The 6,891-nt window shown below is 40.1% G+C and overlaps 1 long non-coding RNA gene across 1 annotated transcript; it reads right to left on the bottom strand.

Moving 5' to 3' along the window:
* Positions 1–1,814: 1,814 nt before the first annotated feature.
* LOC119028376 lies at positions 1,815–6,676 on the bottom strand. Its single transcript, XR_005077695.1, has 3 exons — positions 3,563–6,676; positions 2,022–2,081; positions 1,815–1,884 (listed from the first exon to the last, which is right to left on the bottom strand). It is a non-coding gene; the product is annotated as an uncharacterized LOC119028376 (long non-coding RNA).
* Positions 6,677–6,891: the final 215 nt, after the last annotated feature.

The following is a 6,891-nucleotide window of genomic DNA, read 5'->3' as shown; positions in this document are numbered from 1 at the left end:
AGATATTTTATCGCCCAAGTTAACGGTTAATGAATTCCCAAAGTGAAATCTGTCACTTCAGAAATAAAGAGGAAGGCAAATTAAAGGGAGATAGAGAGAGACAGGGGAAGAAAGGGACTGGAGAGGGTGACACAGTTTTAAAATGCCCTATCTTTTGGCCATCCCCGGGTTTTCAATGGAATAAAGAAAACTCAGCCTCTTTCTTCTCCTCTTTTCTTCGCCCCCCCACTTCTTTCTTTCCCTCCCTCCCATCCTCCTATCTCTCACTCCGCTTTTCTCTGAAAAAAAAAAAAAAAATCTCATGAATGATTTATATGTGTCTTGTTATCAGCAGCGATTTCTATAGACCCCAACGCATTCACCAAGACATTTGTGGCGTAATTGTTAATTTTAATGCCATAATGGCTTCAGATGGGAGCCCTGATTAGACATTTATTACACAATTAAATGAAACATACTCAAGAATCACAAAAGCCTTCCGTAATTATTTCAGGCCATTAATAAAATGGGCATTAAATTATATTGGACACAAAAGAGAAGTGAAATAGATTTCCATTAGAGCAATAGAGGCAGAGAGGGGGTAATAGATCCTGCCTGAATTCACTCTGAAATTAATTGTTGCCCAGCCTATTTCCACACACAGTGGAATAAATGAATGAGAAAAGAGAGGAAGAGAAGAACGAGTTGGTGGCCGTGAGAGTGAGGGGAGGGGGTTACATTAAGAGCCTCTGATAAAAAAGCTTTTGTTTGACGCACTACAATGGACCCTCGATTCAAGAGAGAGGGAGAGGGAGTCAGACCAATTTCAATCTTAGTCCACCCCTCCAGAGTTCTGAGTCGAGGTTATATCCTCTTTTCAAGTTCGGGTTTTTGCTTTTGAATAAACAGCCATCAAAGATCTACCTGCGGAAATGCATATATCCAAAATGTGACGTTTACTGGAAAGCAAAGCGTGGGTCAGCACGCCAGCCAAAAAGAACAAGTGCCACGTTAGGAAGAAAAAAAAAAAAGAAAAAGGCGGAACAAATGCATATGACAGGGAATCAATCTTCTTCTTTCACTAATAAATGACCTGACGGGGTCCGAAGAAGATTCTTTGAATGTTTGACAGTAAGTCACCTTCAAGCTGTAACACGACGGAGGTCGAACTCCACCGACTAAATCATGTGATTCAATAAAAATCTTTATCATTTAGGACGAATGTTAATAACAGTCAGAGAAGATACGCAGAAGAAGAGCTTTCCTTTGAAATGACAGAAGTACAGTCATCACATACTGCACCTTTAATGGAAACTGTACACAAGAAACAAAAAGTTTTACATCAACATTTCTTTGCTAATATTTTTCGGCTGAAATGTAACGTGAAGTCAAGAAGACATGAAAAGAAAATAAGAGCACTGACAATGGAAAAAATTAAGGGAATTTATTTTCCCCATCTCTGAACAGTGAGATTACGACAGTTAAAGCACATCAAAGCCCAACGTATGGCAAAGACTTTCTGAAACCATTTCCAACGGGACCTCTAAATTGAACCGTCTTTTGAACTGGCGCTCTCTTGAGATCTTCTGTAAAAGTGTAGAAGAAATGGAAACTGATATCTCGCACGGCTCGAAACAGATCATTCAACAAAAATTAATTAATCATTCACTGATACAGATTTGTGGAATTGTATTTTTTTTTTCTTTCTCCTCGATCAGACAGTCTGGCTTCAAACGCTTCTCCATTCTTCAGCTGTATATATTTAATTATTATTTCTTTTTTTTTTCTTTTTTTTTTTTGCATTTATCTGCTTTTTGATTTTTACAATACGTACAGTTCAGATTTCACACGCAGCCGTTTGTCCAATAAAGGTTTTTCCTCACTTCATAATTCAGGATGCAAATTCTGTAAACAGAACAGGGAGAAAAAAGGAAAAAAAAGAGAAGTACAAGAGAGGGTTGATTGGTGTGTATAAGTTTGAGACATTGGAGAGAAGCACTGTGGGAAATATTGATTTTCAATTTCAGTTTTGAATTCTTCACCTGACTCTCGCGGAGCTTTGCACCACGTCCTCAGGTTCAGGTCTCAGACTCACTGTAGCCCTACGATGAGAGATTAAAACAAGGTTGTTTTAAAAGTAAGGCAGTGTTAAAATGAATACGAGTGTAAGATGTTCATGAGTCTTTCTGGAATTATCGACCTCTGCAGGTTTATGTTGCTCTGACTTAGTTTCACAGTTTCGCAGCACAGCTTTCTCAGTAAAAAAGAAAAAAAAAAAGAAGTATTTTTCCAGTAATTAAAAAAAGACCAGACGGAGCCTGAGCGTCGATGCTCGGCACGTTCTCCAACAGACAAATTACGTCCACTGATGAGATATAGCTCGGGGCGATAATGAGAGGTAATGAGCGAGTATAAACGTGTCACAAGTGTTATCGTGGATATTTTATTTAAAAAAAAAGAACAGCAGTTATTTAATTTGAGAATTTCCCCAAACACAGACTGTAGTGTAACGCTGAATAACATCACGCTGGCGATTTGGGAGCCGGCTGTTGTCAGAGCGGAGTCGCGTACGTCGTCATTGTGCTCGTCATGATCCTGTGTACTAATGAACATCACCTCAGGCTTTGTTAGGCATTATGGAAGAGGAGCTACTCTTTTGAAATAAACTAATTAATTGTAATGAAAACAAAATTCAATCAACATAAAACTCCATCTTGACGACCATCTTGTCCACTCAGTGTCTTGGTGCAGTCATGACATTAACTTTTCTCCTGAGGACGATGTGTTTTCCCAAATAGTTTGCTGGTAAATGGACGAGCATTCATACAGTGACTTGATTTTTCAAGTCTGCTGACTACACAAAGCACTTGTCACACATTCATATGCTGATCCATCCTGAGCGATATTCCTCTGCTCAGGCATTCACACACTTACACCGATGGAACAAACACTGGAAGCAATTTGGGGTTCAGTATCTTGTCCCAGTAAACACCGACATGTAGCTGGTGGATCCACTGGCCTCACGATTAAAGGACGACCGGCCCTTCCGACACCACCGCCTCCAAGCTCATTGCTTGTAATACCTCCAAGTCTTTGGTTACAAGATCCAAATCCAAGATGGGGAGGCAAAGGATCTGGGAGAATTCTTTACGACCACCAGGACTCAAGCAGCTACTGCTGATCTCTGCCTCAGCTGTGCACCCTCAGCAGGCGGTGGACAGTGTCGGTGGTCTCATTGTTGATAAGTCATGGTGGCATTGTTTGCTTGGGAAGAGAGGTCAGGGCAACGATGCAACAGTAGTAGGAACTTATTAAAAGAGCAATAATTTGGTGAGAACCTGCGAGATCTTCTGTTCAGAACTACACCTTCAGCTGTGGACCCTGATGTGCTTCAGGCCTGTTGGTTATAATGAGATTGCTGTTTTTCTCTGGTACAGCAGCAGTACCATGGACAAACCAAACGCCACAGCACTGCCCAATATCAACTTGTTTCCCCCCGGGCCTGGTAGGAACTGGCTGGTAGCAAAGAAACACTGAGAGGACCCTGAGGAGGAACACAGATTGAAGATGTAGAACTACTCACATTGTCGTTGTTGAGGAGAGCTCACACCGAAGAGCTGACTTCTCCAAGTGGACATCAGGTAGGGGAGGTGCCCTCAAGATCCTTGTTGAAGTGTCTCATCTGGCTCCTGGATTCAGGTTAAACATGGAAAAATAAGATTGATGGAAGACCTCAAGAATTAGCGGAAGACTTTACAGAGCTGGAATACAATATCCTGGAGAAGATCAGGTTGGACTGCTTCATTGTTAGTATAAAACTAAGGGAGCAAGAGAAGGCGGGAAGTCTTGGAGGAGATGATGACGATGTCTTCGTCCAGATGTGGGCATGTCAGTGGAGATCTGGGACCATCGTGGTTCAGCTTCAGGAAGAGGAAGTTTGGACATTTGCCTCCATGAAAGTCCATCAGGATCATTGCTGGAAGCAGGAAAGCGTGTGACGGACCAAATAATGACGGGTTGGACTGGAAGAATTGAGTCATGAGAGAACTTCAGCTGGTAGATTTATGAGTGAGATGGAGGAACAAATCAGGATTCTGGTTCTTGTGCTTGTGAAATTAAAAAGTCAAAGTTGCTTGAGGAAAGGATGGAAAGAATCCTCTGGACCTGGGACGACTGGTTGTACAGGAGATACCCTAATTCCATCTTTAAACAAAAGTCAAAGAAGTGTTGTTACGGTGCCATTTAAGAGCAACGCAAGGTCTGAAGCAGATGCGTTCTGTCTTGCAGGAGAAACTACTGGAAGATTCAATCTGTGAAGAAGAGCTGGGTGTTTTTGTATTTCTGTCAGAGCAGGGAGGTTATCCAACTTTTCTTACCTTGTTCAACTTGAAAAAGTTTGTCATGTTTGTGTTTTTTGGAGGACATTGACACATGATTGTGTCTAGAGGGCAAATGTTGATCAAACAGTGCTTACAGTAAAACTGTGGTTCATTATCTCTGCAGTCTGGTCACATGTTTTATTGAGTGATTTGATGTGAGGCTGTTATAGACACAGACTGACACCATGTGTTTGTTTGCCAACAGAGTTAAAGGGTAAATCCACCAAATTTGCACATTACAGTGTGTTTACAGGTCTTGGGGAGAACGACCGCATATGTGGGGAAAAAAGTAGTATGAAGACTTTTGTGGCTCCAGATGAAGCTGCATATATTCTTATAAATGGCTTCTAATGATGTCACTTGGTGGATAAATTGCATTGTGGGTAATGTAGGGACCATGCTTTGAAGCATGCTTGGAATTGAAAAAGGTGACATATCTGATTCTGCTGTACAAATATTGATCATTTGTGTTTAAACTGTCTACAATGAGTCCAACAGAAATATAGCGCCTACATTACCCACAATGCAACTTGGCCACTGAGTGACATCACTGGAGGCAGTTTATCAGATTACATTCAGCTTCATCTGGAGTCTCTAAAGGCTTCATACAACTTTTTTTTCCCACCACATTTCAACTAACCTACATGTGTAAAATTGGTTGAATTACCCTTTAATGTGTGAACTTGAGCAGCTTAGACAGTTGCAAGAATAACAAAATTTTAAAAATGTGAAAGTGTATCATCAAAAACTGGTTCACTCAGAATACAAATCGATGAAATTGTTTATTTATTATAGACTTCCGCTCTGCATGGCATGAAACACGTGCCGTTCTACAACAGTCACATTTTTTTTTTTTAACTCTAAATGTAATTTTATGTTTTATATTTATTTGCGTATCACGACTTACTGTATTTGTTCTGTTCTAAGAAACGTATTTTGTTATTGTTTGGCAGCCGTTCAGCTCCTCATTTATGCTCCGTAAATCTTATCTAGTGACTCACAGTCTCATGTAAAGGGCTCAAATCCCCCTGCAAAGAAGGCCGGCGCCAAATGAGTTTTTTTTCCCTCTCTTAATGAAGGTCAGGAGAGAGTCACATCTTTCCTTTTGTGATAATTTATCCCTATCTCCTGTTATCTCTTTTGCCCCTTTAATCCTAATTGTATTGTATAATTGTGTGATGTGCACCTCGTGGTCTTTGAAGTATTGCCCCTATCCTTTCATTATCACCTGATGCCTTGAACCTTTGTTAATTTTTTTCTTCTCTGCTCTGCTCCAATGTTGCACAATATAAGCGAGAACAGCCCAAGTGTCGTCATTTCAAAAGATTTTTATTCAAGTCCGATTTTACTTTGTTACTGAGAAACTAGAAAGATATATGTGTATATATTTGTAACATACACCCCATGTAGGGGGAAACGTCTCATATTCTCACTGCTGGTTGCTGTTTTGATTGCCTCACATTGTCAATAAATGGTACTTGTAAGCAGATAATGCATAAAAATATCAGTATTATGTGCTGAATTTGACGTTTGGAGTTATTTCTGCAGCCTTTTTGTTGAACAATGCAAGTAAAATTATCAACAATTCAAGCTTACAGTTGCATTTTTTTGTACCATTTCCAGGGACATTTTTTGGTAAATCCAGTCGAAGCTGGCGACAAAATGCCTCGACCGTGAAAACTGAAATGAAATATAAACGTGGTAAAACGGAATTCTTTCTGTAAACACCTACTGTAGTTGTTAAATGTTTCCAATCTTCAAACCGGGTATTTTATTGTAGAGGAATGTGAGCAGTGCAGTGACAGGGCTCTGTACTCTGAGTACACATTGAGTGAATTACAAGGAAGGAGGCATTTTTTATTGCCCTTTAAAAAGTTTGAGTCAAGATCAGAAGTACAAATCGGTGATGATGACAACAAGTGAACACTGTGTCTGTCTGTGATTGTGCACATATTTTTCTTTTCCCTCCCCCAGTCAGAGTGAAGGTGTCACACAGTCATTTTTGAAGAATCAGTTGTTTGGACTGCAGCGTTCAGTCTGTGGAGCCACTGAAGCATCAGTGTACAAAAAAAAAAAAAAAAAAAAAAGGGGCACTGGCTAATTGCTGGAACAATGCTGCCTGTTGAACTGTCCTTCAACCAGAAGACACATGATGCCTGTTGTTACAGTGATGCTCATGTAAGAGGAGCTGACATGTTAAAAAAAAAAAAAAGTGCAATAATTTAGTTCAAAAGGTGATTCAGCTGCACTTCACAGGGTTACAAACATTCTGCTGGGAGAAAAAAATAAAATAAAATAAATAAATAAAGTCAGGAAAGTTGTAGACCACGTGAGTTGTCTCAGTTTCTGATATGTATTTTTTGTGACAGAGAACCATCACTAAAGAGGATGGAAATACAATAAAAGGCATTGAAATGTCAACCCTGGCTTTTAAGAGTTTTTTTTTTTTTTGAGGGAGGACGCAAGTGTGCAGTAAAGAAAACCTCTTACCGCTTCAGCACCATGGACAGTTCCGGTGGGGGAGCTTACCTCA

The sequence above is a fragment of the Acanthopagrus latus genome, chromosome 11, assembly GCF_904848185.1.
Source record: "Acanthopagrus latus isolate v.2019 chromosome 11, fAcaLat1.1, whole genome shotgun sequence".
NCBI classification, from domain to species: Eukaryota; Metazoa; Chordata; class Actinopteri; order Spariformes; family Sparidae; genus Acanthopagrus; species Acanthopagrus latus.
Note: the sequence above shows the minus strand (reverse complement) of the source record. Positions and strands in the feature narration are given on the sequence as shown.